Source organism: Paramormyrops kingsleyae, chromosome 23, assembly GCF_048594095.1.
Source record: "Paramormyrops kingsleyae isolate MSU_618 chromosome 23, PKINGS_0.4, whole genome shotgun sequence".
NCBI classification, from domain to species: domain Eukaryota; kingdom Metazoa; phylum Chordata; class Actinopteri; order Osteoglossiformes; family Mormyridae; genus Paramormyrops; species Paramormyrops kingsleyae.
The window spans coordinates 22981910-22995788 of record NC_132819.1 but is presented as its reverse complement, the minus strand read 5'-3'; the positions used below and the strand labels follow the sequence as shown (position 1 = coordinate 22995788).

At 44.4% G+C, this 13879-nt stretch overlaps 1 protein-coding gene across 2 annotated transcripts in view; it reads right to left on the bottom strand.

Moving 5' to 3' along the window:
- Positions 1-3188, bottom strand: part of osbpl3a (oxysterol binding protein-like 3a) — a 28466-nt gene extending 25278 nt beyond the window's left edge. For both annotated transcript variants that reach the window (XM_023825272.2, XM_072705929.1), the window contains exon 1: positions 2863-3188. The gene's annotated coding sequence lies outside the window, so the exon portion shown is untranslated. The remainder of the gene's footprint in view (positions 1-2862) is intronic.
- Positions 3189-13879: the final 10691 nt, after the last annotated feature.

Here is a 13879-nt window from a genome sequence, read left to right as displayed (position 1 = left end):
GGGCATGAATTGACAGTAATTTTATAGGGGCAGGCACATGATACAACTCAGCACTGGACCAAACTAGGACAACCTGAAGAGGGACTAAGCAGGCAGGACAAGGTACAAGCATTAAAAATTAACATGATACCATGAGGAAAGGAAGTGGTTTGTCTTACAGCTGCCGTCTCTCTATCGTGTCGGGCAGATCAGCACAAACATGTCGAGGATACTGAGCATGTTTCCTGAATGACCCCCCCACTCCCAACTGCTCACTGCTAAGCAACCCGACTGGGGGAGATCCCAGCCTCCATGCTGTCTGCATCACACATGGATACAGTGATGGAAGGTGATCCACAGGGGACAACGGGAATTAAGAATAAAGAGAGAGCAGCAGTGAAAAGACACATTTGCAAGCTGTTGAGGTTAAAGACCTTGCTCGAGAATACAAAGGAGGTCCTTCTTGGGGTTGGAACCTGCTTGTTGGTGCTGGATGGCATGGAGCGTAGTGAACTGAAACATAGTGAACCGACAATGGCTGCATGGCTGTACTTCAGTCACTCAAAGAGACCACAAGATCAGCTTGAGTAGGGTTACCCGGAAACAGGTCCCATTACGCATCAACAACGCCGGGTCGACTCACAGAAGCCACAAAAAGCTCTGCATGCCCCGTGACATTAAATATAGAGCCCCAGTGTAACTTTTTCCTCATCTCTGTTTCTGCGGTGACAGGGCTGTAAGCAAAGCACATGCTTTTTTATCGAGAGATGATGGAAACGTGGACAGGCGGTGAGAAAATGCCGTCAAGAGGGCCGCCACGAAACAGGTGGGTTTGACTGTGAGTCAGCAAGCAGAAGCAACGGCAGCGGCCAAGAGCCGGCATGTGTGAAGACAACGACCATTCGAGGTGTATCCTGCCACAGACGCCCAGGGACAGCCGCCGTTTGGCACCGCTGAAATTACAAGGCAGGGTGACAGTTCAGGGAGACATTTTCACAACCGCTGTTTTTCCCCCACACTAGCTACCCAGGGAGATTGCAATTTGAGTAGAACATCCTGGTTTCAGGGAAATTACCCTTTTCTTCTTGACCGACTAGGTAAACACTTCAACACATATCTCACACTTCTTACTGCGTTCATATCTATCTTAGGTATTACTCTGAATACCACGACGCTTTTCCTAATTGCCTTAGGTCTTTTTACATTAGTTTATATAACAATATCCTTTGTGACCATGACCTGGATAAATAGTTAGAATATCTCATCCATCCATCCATCCATCCAGCCACTTATCCAGGGTTATGATGGGGAGGCCTGGAGCCTATCCCAGGCAGTAGAGCAGGGGGATGCCCTGGATGGGTTCATAATCCATCGCAGGTAACATTGACAACTATCATCCTGTCGTCTTTTTCAAAATTGCACCAAACACATAACATCTTACACTTCACAGAAAACACTAAATGTCTTATTGTTTAAAAATAGACATATCAACCTTATTGGAAGGTTTGAAGGGAATCATTGCACATGTAAGTCAGCCACATATCTCACAATGCTAAAAAGTGCTCAATTATCAGACAGATCCCTCCCAGTGACATCCATAATTACACTACAGTTACCCGCTTAGCTGACATCCCCTTAAAAAAAAAAAATCAATTATGCAGTTTGACTGATTCTTACAGATGGATGTTTCACTAAAGCATCAATGGCCGCGATGTCTACGGAGTCATGGGTGTAGATTTACGGAGGTTATCCCCCTCGCTAAAATGTACTGCATGTGGGGAGAAGCAGCCCCCACTTTCCCCAGAATGACAGCTTCCCGCGTACGACCGCTGCCCTTGTGCAAGGGGTCATAGAGCAGCCAGGCGAAGTCTGTAGCAACAAACAGCCACATACTGTACCAGTCACATGGCTGGCCGTAGTGGCAGGACTGTATACCTCAACTCAGCCTATGAAGCTTTGCCATTTTCGTGGGACAGGCATAAAGATAAACTACAGTAGCGTGCTAACAGAATGACCTCACCCAACCAAAACTGCAATTACAGATGACCTCATTCAATGAATAAATAAAAATACCCCCCAAAAAAATCAGTTGCCACGGAGACGGTATTTTTCAAACAAATCAAGCCCGGAATCACAAAGCAAATATAGGCCTTTACACAGAACAAGAAGATAACATCCTGGGCTATATTAACAGTGCTTAACACAAAAAGCATTAGTAATGAAAGATATCGAATAACCTGCGATTATCGGTGGCGGAGAGTTTAATATTGGGGGGCACAACTTTCACGCCCCCCGCCCCCGGTTCCAACGCCCTTTCCTTCCTGCCTGCCTGCCTGCCTGCCTGCCTATCTATCTATCTATCTATCTATCTATCTATCTATCTATCTATCTATCCTTGAGCGCAATAAAACCTATAATATATCATGATACTAACCATTATTTTATTTAATTTCATTTATTACTTAATGCCGGTGCAAATATGATTTTTGAAGCTTACTGGACTCAAAGGTACTTAACATCTTAATGAAGCTGATCTGCTTCCCACCACTTTCGGCATAGATCCTGGCATTCGCCGGACTCCGGCCCATTAATGGTTAACTGCCCTGGCAGGCTACCGCACATTTCCGCAACTCGTGGCTAGTAGAAGGTATTAGTCTTAACATGTGCCATTTACAGCACAACAATAATGTAAAAGAAGAAGTTACCGCTGTTGGCAACTTTGACAGACAGCCACAGTCCGTGTAATCATAGGAGTGAATGACGGTTACATTTTACAGTTGACGTGATGCCTAATGTACGGCAACGAAAAAGCCAGAAAGTAGTCATAGCAGAACTCGGCATATTTTAAGAATCTCAGCATTTAAGCAAGGACACATACGTTACCTATTTTGAAGTTTCCACAGAAACACTTGGAGCCCACCGGTCACACCTCTTCTCTCCCAGTGACAGGATTCTCACGTGTCGTTACCTCGATGAATGCAGCAAAAACTCTACATTTCCTTACAACACCGTAAAAACGTGTTTCGAACGGATCGGCCACATCTCCACTGTCATTTCGTTTATCATAATATTAAAGACGCTGATACATAAGCCCTCGCCTGTCCTGGAAACACCTCTCCAGGTATCTTTCTGCTTCTCTAGCTCCTAGATGGCTGTTTTCAAGCCAACTTGACCGAAGCGATCTGTTCTGGGCGGCCCGCGAACGGCAGAGAAAATACGTGAGTGACAATCCTTTCGTCCAGTAAACGCGGAATACCACTGTGTACGTCATTCATTGAGGAGGGGCTCCGTCTTCTTAGTGACGCGTGTCAGCGTTTGCGGAACACGGGGCAGGTGAGCACAGGTAAGAGGGACGGCGTTCTGTTCGCTTTAATGAGAACATTTTCCATAGTGTGAAGCCATATAATGATATTTTCTTCCTGTGCATTTATAACTTCAAGATGTATACGCACCTTTTATAATGCGACCTGGCTTTCGGGGTCGTTTACATTTTTTTTAAAATATGGAAATTTTAAAATTTCACTGTCAGCCTTGCCTTGCCTTACTCTGAGGTGATTTGCAGTAAATCACCCCCTTAATTCATCACAATCAACCCATCACGTGGGTAAATATACAGTCAGAGTAGTGAATGGCTGAAGATGAAATAAGTCTTCAGTCGAGGACACAAAAATGCACTAGGCGTCCTGCTGTGATCCTAGAAGCGATCTGAATTGCTGAAGTAAAATACCCAGCTGTATAAATACAGAAAATGAGAGCCACTTTTGTCTGAATCATCAGTTAAATTTAAAGTAAATAAAAAGGATGCCAGCTGCTGATGCTTAGATAAGTTAGGGCGAATCAAGAGATAAGCGCCCAGCGCATAGTGGTTTGTTTATGTCAGCTGCGTAGAGGCAAGCTAAAGACCAGCTAAGTGACACTGGAAGGTGAACCGAGGGTGTTTGGACATTTAGGGAAGTCTAGAACATATACACAGGGGCAAGTTTGTCGTTTCTGGGGTCCCGTTCAAAAAGCGGCTTCATCCTGCCCAGATTTTGCGGCTATTTGTGGCCAACAGGCACGCGGGGTGGGTTCAGTGGCGGTAAACACCATCGTTGTATGTAGCCTACAGGAGGCCAAAGGATACACTGGAGATTGCTCTGTTGTTGCCTGGCAAGTATGCTGTCTCCAAAACATTCCAATGAAAAGACACCTTGTTATAAGCGCCCTGCCCTCCTTGTAGTGAGGAATGTACAGTATGTGACTGGGACTGGCCCGGAGATGCATGGTGGGGATGTTCCCTCCCTCCCCCTCACTGCAGAGTATGACCCATCCAGTGGGTGGGAACGTGGCGAAGCTGTGGAGGCTGTGGATTAGCCAGTGTTTCCCAACTCACTCCTCATATTCATTTATGTGTATAGTCCAAATGAATTTCCCCTTTGGCAATTAAAAGAACAGCAGAACACCGAAACAATAAACAGAATGTGTTGCCACGAGATGTAGACAGGAATACACATGTCTGTGAACATTGCGGTTCCAGGTGCAGACATAACTAAAACCAAGAGGTTCTGGTGCTAGTGGGGGTGACGTGATTACCGGTCGTCTTCGGATTCGGGCAGATTAAGTGTTGCACTTTTCACTTTGGTGGTCTGATAACGGACACCCTCGCATTTTACAGTAAAATATGGCATGAAAGATATTCTGTATCTTACCAACATACAGTCCTTGGAACATTTAATCAGCCTGCTTGAATTGTCATGAATTAGCTTATCGTTTCATTATCAGCTGAATGGTAAAACTTGTTCACTAAAAGGTCATTGACCAACATATCAGAATTTTTTTTGAGGATTTGGTCACCTGTACAATCATATTTTGACAAAAACAATATAATTGAGTTATTGATTTACTGTGGGTTGTTTGTGTTTGATTTATATATGATGAGCTCTTTCTATCTGTTATCTATATATACTATTTTTTTATTATTCACAGATCTGTAAATTTAAAATTGAAAATCTAATTAAGTTAATTACATAAAAAAAGTTAATTGACTCCTAAATCATGTTGTTTTCTTTTTAATATACATATGCAGGGACAGGTCTGTGTGGTGGATGGATGGATGGATGGATGCTTTGCACTGATGCCTCATGCCTGTGGGACCAGGGTTCACATCTCTGCCGTGGCTCTGTGTGTGTGGAGTTTGCATGTTCTCTGTCTCTTGTTGTGGGGTTTCCTCTGGGTACTCTGGTTTTTTCTCCTCCACAATCTGAAAACATGCTGAGGTTAAGTGGAGTTGCTAAATTGTTTGTGCGTGAGTGACTGGTGCGTGAGTGTGCCCTGTGATGGGTTGGCGCCCCATCCTGGGTTGGCTCTGGACCCCTGACCCTGAATTAGATACATGGGTACGAAATCAGGACACCTGGGGAGGACAAACGCCTTAGACATGCATCAGCAGGTGTTATTGAAATTACAGATGCAGATCAAGTGCCTTTAGTCACTGAGTAAGAATCTCCACAACCTTAGGGGTGTGAGGTCACAGCACTACCTACTGAGTCTACAAAAATAATAACCTGAACAAAAACCTAATTAATTTCAAATGTAATACAGGAACACATAGCTAAGTGACTATAAGCACTACAGTCTCAATGGAAATTGATGTTACGGTATCACTGGGTGAATTATATAAGCATACTACCATCTAGTGGCCAAAAACGTATTTACGACAGAAAATTCAATATGGCAAATCTTCACACATACGTCACTGGGAAAGCGTCAGTGTCACTTTAGGACAGACCATAAACTCGCAGCTTTCAAGAAAATTGATGCTGACCCTCTGTTTGACTTCCAGGAATGCCTTATGTGTAACACAGTCACTTATTTCAACACATAGCTTGCAAGTCTTAGATGTAACCTTTAAGAGTTTTATTAAGGAAATAATAAAAATAAATAACATGTGAGTGAGAAGCACATAAGTAGTCTGTCTGTTATTAAATTAGCAATTCAGTAACAAATTTACCAGCCAGAAAGGCATCCATCCATCCATCCATCCATCCATCTTCTGTAACTGCTTATCCCATTCAAGGTCACGGGGGGGGGGGCAGAGCCTATCCTGGAGGCTATGGGCATAAGGCAGGGAACAACCCAGGATGGGGCGTCAACCCATCGCAAGACACACACACACACACACACACACACCATGGGCAATTTGGTAACTCCAATTAACCTCAGCATGTCTTCTGGAGTACCTGGACCTGGAGTACCTGGACCTGGAGTACCTGGACCTGGAGTACCTGGAGGAAAACCCATGACGACCCTGGGGAACAGGCATATTCCAGACACTTGGTAGATTATATTGTACAGAAATGGACTCTGAGGAACATGTTTGTTCCACTTTGGGGTCACATTCATGTTGTCTGTACTTTGAGGAACAAACCTGCAGCAGGGCTGCCCACCCCTTTCCGACAGTGTGAGGCACTAAGAAATGTTTATTGGTTGAAGATTAAAGATGATATTCATTGTTACCAAGACTTCCTCAGTAGGGTCTGTAGCTTTCGCTTGGGCGTGCAGGTCCCCCCCCCTCGGTTTCTGGCTGCTTCCTGTGTGTCCCTCATCGCGTTGGAACACCTTGATGTCTTTGTCTCCAGATTTGCATTGCATTTGCATTCTGAACTCCGGGGTCCACTGCCTTGGCTTGGTGCCTTAATATATTCCCGCTCAGTAATGACTTGGACCGAACACAGAAGCCAGGCCGTTTCTGTAAGACAGTGTGCTGCGCATTTGCGAAGAACTCCCAATGGTCAGTATGGTTACTATGACGATGGGTAACTGGACGACCAAAGACAATCTGGTGATTGATATAAAGAGGGAAGGCTGACTTGATAAACTAAAATGGAAACCTTGCACCTAAATTGCAACCATAAGTGATTCTAGACCCTATCTAGGTGATTCTAGACCCTATCTAGTTGGTTTTAACCAGCATATTTTTTGTCTCAGCCCCAGAAAATTTAGTTTTCGAAATCCGTTTAGCGATTTATCCCATATTTTTGTACTAATTTCATATATTTTTTTGTCCTACACAATTTTATACAACTGTCATGTATCATTCAGAGCACATGAAGACACAGCTGGTACACAGCCGGTACACAGCCGATCCATGCTATTCATCTGGAAATCCAAAACTTTTTTTCAAAGCCTGCATTACGACGTATCTGCGATGCATTAAATGTAGGTAATTTTTTCAATCGCCTTTCAGTCTAGCTTGCTCGCCAATGTCTCTGCTAATTATTCGCTCAGGAAAATTGAGAATTAGTCACCGTTGATGCAGTTTCCAGGCCTCATTGTTTCAAAAATGGTGTAGCGTGTATATATACTATGAAATTATCTGTTTGTGTCCTGAATGCTTCTAGCCTTAACACATGCCAGTATTTTTGTAAGGGGGGGGGGGGTGGTTTAAGTCAGCACACTCAGAAGATGAAGTTAGCTGGGGGAGGGGTGGGCGCTGGCACTGGTGATTGCTAAGTCGGCCCCCCCTCAGAAGATGACGTCCTAGTCCGCCGCTATGTCATATAACTGGACACAAAAATATTATTACAATACTCACCTATTCCAGCCTCTGACTCAAACCAAAGGCAATGTGTCTGATGTTCATGTGTCTAAATAAAACTTAAGGGACGCTTATTTGCACAATTAAAAATAAAGACATAAAATAGACACACTAATCTGGTTGTTTTATTTCTTGGAAGTAAACTCTGCTGATTTCTCAAACGAAGGATCCAGTGGATACGGTCAGATAAAAGCAGATAAATAATCGTCCATTACTCCAGTGGACGTGTTTTAATTCTATATCTTCAGAAAGGTTTTTGTGTATCATTGTTCGGTTTAATTTAAAAAGAGAATTTTTAGGAATAATGTTCACTACAAAGTTCACATTAATAAATATTATTTGCATAAATTAAAGAATGCGAAGTTTGGGGCATACTGTTATTGACTAAATAAATAAGCATTGTTAATGCTTTATGTTAAACTAAATGTAATATATAAATGTGGACTACGAAAAAATACGAGTGTAATTTGCGATTCATCGATATCACGTACTGGATCCGGTGGTAAGTGAAGAAGCCAATTTAAATAGTTCATGTGGTTCGTTTTAGTGATGAAAAACGCGTTATATATTATCAATTAGTATCTCAGTAAGGACATTTTGCAAACATTGACCATGATTGTATGCTTTCTGCTGCCACCTATCGTCAAACATAATAATTACACCCCCAATTCATGGCAAAAGGGGATTTTCGTTAGCAAACGTTCCGCCTATTCGCAGGACACCAAAAATGCACCTTAAGCTCCCTGATCGTCAGTTAGATATTCATTAACCTGCCCAATTTTCTCCTGCTGGTTAATAGTCTTGTATTAGCTGTTTTTATTTATTTTTAAACATTCAGTTAGATTGCACATAGATATTTCGTAAATGAATGACTACTTATGAAATATATGGTTATTGATCTAAGCTCTACATTTTTAAACTAGTCTAAAAGACTTCAACCCTCGTTTGTAATAGTTTCCTAATGAACAATGTTTCCTAGACACAATACTATACATTTTGTTTAGGTGTTAATTTATTCCTTTACAAGCAAAGCCAGTACAACATTTAGGGAGTATATTTAGTGAAGCAGGGATGTCTAGCCTTTGGGAAAATATTTTGGAAAAAAGGATCTGAAACAAAATAGAAAATGTGATCATTTTTAAAAGTAAAATTATGCCAAATTTTCCAAAGTAAAGTTTAGAAATGTTAGACTCGTACGTATTGTGGAAAGACAGTTGTATATGTCACTAAAACAGTCAGAAGAATATACTCAAACAAACAGTATTTTTATTTTTGTTTTACACAGATGAATATTTTTGACACAACACTGCTCAAGTCAACGTACAGTATTTTTTTCCCATATAAAATAAGCAAGGAAACCACACAACAAGTACTGAAATGATAAAGTTTAGGTTTTCCACTTTTGGGTCAAGTAAAAGTTAATGTAGAGACGATCCGTATCCTAGGAGTTCTTCAGGGGAGTATTCTGGGATGTCTTCCAGTGAGTCAGTATTGTATCTGTAGTCTTGCTCTCTGAAGAGGAAGTCAGTGAATGACGTGTACATGATGAACAGAGGCAGAGAACAGCAGCAGTGAGATACAGATGCTAAAGACGGGACCCCCCCCCCCCAGACAGGAACGCCTGGTTGGGACCCCCCCCCCCCCCATCTTACCTGCTGTCTACCGCGGCTGAGCTGGATCCACGCAAGAGGATTGCCATGGCGTCGAGGGCTCTCCTGTATTCCGCTCTCCGGCCGAATCTCTGGGGGAGGGTCGCGGAAGGCGAGGTGAGCACTGCGGATCGGGGGCACTGGCGACACGGGATGACGACGGACACGTCAGTCGCCTGCGCCCGGCCGAAACGTTGAGGCAGGTTGAGGAAGGACTTCGGCGTCCGTACGGCCTCTGGTGCCGAGCGCCGGCCAAAGCGCAAGGGCAGGTTGGCATGGAGTGGGGTCACCTTGCCCGCCGAGGGGAACAGCCTGAGTATGGTGGGACCGCTGCCCTTCCTGCTGGTGGGGGCCACGCTGACCATATAATCACTTGCTTCAAGGCTTCTCAGGTTTTCATTGTTGCCCTAGAAAAACGAAACATTTAAACTGTGTGAAACGTCCTAAAATCAACCCGCGTTTAAAGCATTTACATAAAATCCTCGAATACACGGTTCCTAAATGATATCCGTTTTCAGCAACCCTTCCAGTCTACCACTATGCTTTTTTAAAAAAAAAAATCCGTTAGCCAATCAAAAAGGAGGTTTCATACAGCTTTTTTCCCTCCTCTTACCTCTGGATATGGACCCTGTCGGGCAGTGGGTCGGGGATCGAGATTGGATGGTTTGTAGAATAGCTCTATGCCAGTAACACCTCTGAGCGCAAGACAGCCCAGAATGCCTAGCATCAACTGCGGGCCGGCAGCGTAGCGTGTCATGTCTCTCCACAGCAAGGGTTCGCATCCCACAGTGCGGTGCACGGGCAGGCCTGCCTTACTTAAAGCTTCCTCAGACAAAAAAAAAACCCTTTTCTTTGTGACTCTCATTACCTCACTACTATGACAGTTGTCACCGGTCCATTCAACCAGGGAAAATATGCATTTAGCTGAAATTTCAAGTATGTTATTACGTGGGAGATGCCCTTAGGATATGGCACACCATTTCTGAATTATTTACTAATTGCTGACACTAATTACTAATCGAGAGATAATTAAGAGATCGTAGAGGCCCTAGCAACAGGAAAACATGCAGGCTAAAGGAAGGGCGAATGACAGCTTCTCCCAGCAGACCTGAATGCTTTATTTTCTGCAAACGAGTGCAAAGAGGCCATCTTTGCTGCGACTACTTATATCGTTGGGTTGTCGGCCCTTGATATAATAGGGGATGTTTGACCACATCTGCCAAATAATTCTCGTATTGTTCTGACTTGTCGCCCTCCTTCCTGTCTCTGAGACAGAACAGCTCCCCCAATAGGAGGTTGGTGGGGGTGGGACAAACCACGATAACCCCTGCGGTTCGGCAGGCGACGTCGGCAAAGTTCTCCAAACGGGAAAGTCTTCCCATCAGCTGGAGCTCAGATTTCACCGTGTTTATAATGTGGGGTCGCAGGCTGTCCAAGGTGTCGTCTTGGATTCCTCCTTTCAGACGGGTCACCTGCTGCACACAGATGCTTGCTCACACTGCCTTGTCTGTCAGTGTACTGAAAAGGCAAAGACTGTGTAAGACAGGCTGAGGGATTTCCGGGGTGTGTGTGTCCCTGGTAATATTTACATTTCCCCCTCTTTGTGTGAGTATGTTTTTTATATATATATATTATATGTATATATACACACACACACTCACTAAGGCTTTTCCTAGTATTCTTTTCTTGTTTGTAGTATATTGTGACACTGCATGGTTTATCAGGTCTCATTATGCAGGACCTGTATCTGTAAATAGTGGAAATTAATATGCATACCAGTGTATTTATGTTATACGGTCGACCTTTCTGCATCGCGATTTTCCCCATCGCGGGTTTGTTATATCGTGGGGTCGGCATAAGAAAATAAAGGGGAATTTTTTTGTGAGCTTTGTTAACTCACAGATGCATAAAATATATGTACAGTGCAGTTTTGAGATCACCAAGCGTGTTTACGGCAGCGTCTCATAAGATATCTCACGGTGATCTCTGTATGTCGTGTCTCTCTGCTCCGCTTGCGTGCTCCCTTCACTCACCAAGGCCCAAAACATTTTACGTGGTTTTTCCAGATCGCAAGAGGCCTGTGCCCCTAACCCTCGCAACGCGGAAAAGTCACCTGTAAATGATAAATGCCGTAACTGTGTAATGTTTGCCCGGGAATGCATGTGTTTTCATTCTGTGAAATGTGGGTATGCTGTTGGCTTTCAGGTCTGTGCTGCTTCCGGTTTAGCTCAGCGGTCAGTGGTCATTAAAGACCGATTCTCCTTTTTAAAAGAGCTGACGTCTTTATTAGAATGAGTCTCATTATATGATTCTGACCATAAGACAGCTGCCAGTCATTTATTTCTCTGCAATTTACCATGCAGTTACCTAATAACAGTGTGTGCTGTAAAGTCCAAAAGCACAATGGCGGTAAAAGACATCTACTTCCTCACATATAAAGCACATGTTTCCATTAGTAGTACGTCAGTGAGGTCACGCTCACTCCCCCCCCCAATGTCCTCAGCTGGCTGCTCATATCATGTGCATTGTCTATGTGCAACAGTAGCTCTGTCATTCACAGGTGAAAGGGATGGGGGGGCGGGGGCGGGGGGTGGTTAACTTATTGCAGCAGGATGAATGAGACCCTAAACACCCCCCACCTTGTCTTTTATCACACATCAGCCAGATAAAGCCCCTTCTTGAGTAGTGCCTCAAACTGCACACATATTTCCCAAAACGTCTGTTCCTTTCTTCTTCCAAGTGAGCCCGTCTGTAACTAGGCTGTCAGAGAAAAGGTGGCCATCCTCCCTATCGCATTCCACTCCACGGTGCCGCACACCCGCGTTAATCACCTCAAACACGCACATCCAGAGGTTAATTCTGTCCTTCTGCCCATGAGTCAGAGCTCAAAATGCCGACCGGCAGCGTGTCAGAAATGAAGCCGTACGGATGGGGGGCTTTTAATATCTCCGGCCAGAGCTGAGGTTAATCGCAAGGCAGCAGCCCCGCTAAGGCAGCCTGTTTCGATTCACCCAAACAAGGGATTCTGGGTAGCTGCTTATTAAAGAAGGCTTGAGATTTGCAAATAATTACGTGTTTTGTGCAGGGCTGTTATGCAAAAGCGGGTCCAAATTTGCAACTCCGATGTAAATACGCACAAGTCAACTTGAGCACTGGTTCCAAATATTGAAATGACTGGTTTATCTCAGCGATACCTGAGCAATATGTCTAATTCTGTAGACATGGATGTGGATGAAATCTTCTGCAAGGCGTCTTTTCGTATGGAAACAACAAGAGCTGATTATCTCATTCAGAATTACGCAACCAAAACTGACAGCTAAACAACCATAAAGGCCTGCAGCTAGGAGAGATAGTTAAAGATATGGACAGGTGTTTAACTGAAAACTGCCCTATAGAGTTACAATAATCTTAAAAAAGTGAATTCAGAGAAAGACAGCATTCCAGCCCCTAGCCCTGTGGGTGTAGAATTTGCATGTTCTCTCTATGTCTGTGTGGCTTTTTTCAGGCGCTTGACTTCCTGCCACAGGCCTAAAACATCTGGTTAGATGAACTGGTGCGTCTACATTGCCCATAGTGTCTGTGTGAGCGATTGCCCAGTGATACACTGACATCTAGAGGTTGAGCTAAAGTCATTGTTATGGCGCTACCTACAGTATAAAATGGTGCTGTAATAACCAGAAACAAAATGCCGGGCCTGTACAATTCGGGCCCCTGCATACGTCAGGCCTTGCTGGCATCCCGTCTAGATGTCCAGACCTTCATGAGTCCCCAAGGTCACCGTGATCCTGCACTAGGAACCTTCTGGTTCTTTGCCACCATCCTGCCAACTGTCCAGTGTCATTCATTTTTTCAAACTAACAAACGAGCTGCTGACAGCAGAAATGAAGCAGTATTTTTGTTCAGGATGCCACAGGAAAGAGTACTATTAATCCTGTCCACCAGGGGGCAGAGTGACACCTCGCTTGGGGGATGCATGCTTGCGCCGCAGTCTCGCTGCTTCCTGTCCACGGCTCGTTAGGCCATGCCGGTGCAGGCTACACTCACTGTTCAGCACATTCTTCAAAGAAGTGAGAGGTGGGAGACATCGAAATTGACATGCTGCTGTCGAGTTAGCTGACGCGTTCTGTATGTGCAGCGGAATAAGTGAGGACTAATGACATTAATCTGTTCAGTGGGGTGCTGAGTAGCTACATAGCTTACTGAAAGTGTGTCTTAGGTTACCCCGAGTAAGCTAGCCTTAAATAGGGCGAATCGCGGTACCATTAAGGAGATATTTCAAACGTGTCTTGCATCGAGCTCAGAATTTTTCCTCAAAAGGCACTTGGACCCAACAGCAGATCAAACAGCTTGCGGCTGAAACCGATGCAGCATCAGGAAAATGCGGAGCACACGTGGAAATGCGTGTCTCTCACCCACGTGCTCTCCGTTACGCACACACGCACACGCGCGCACGAACGCACACGAACATCATCAGGCTGCCGTGGACGATCCTGACGGGCCCCTGCAGCCATCCTCCCCGTCTGAGAGCACCATGAGAGGCGTCCAATACAAAGCAGAGCATGCAGGACCCGCGGACCAACTCTTCCTGGTCGCAATTCCAAGCATACTTGCGTGTAGCCCCCTTGTGGTTGGACTTGAAATGGCACTTAATTAATTAACCAATTAAGTAATTATC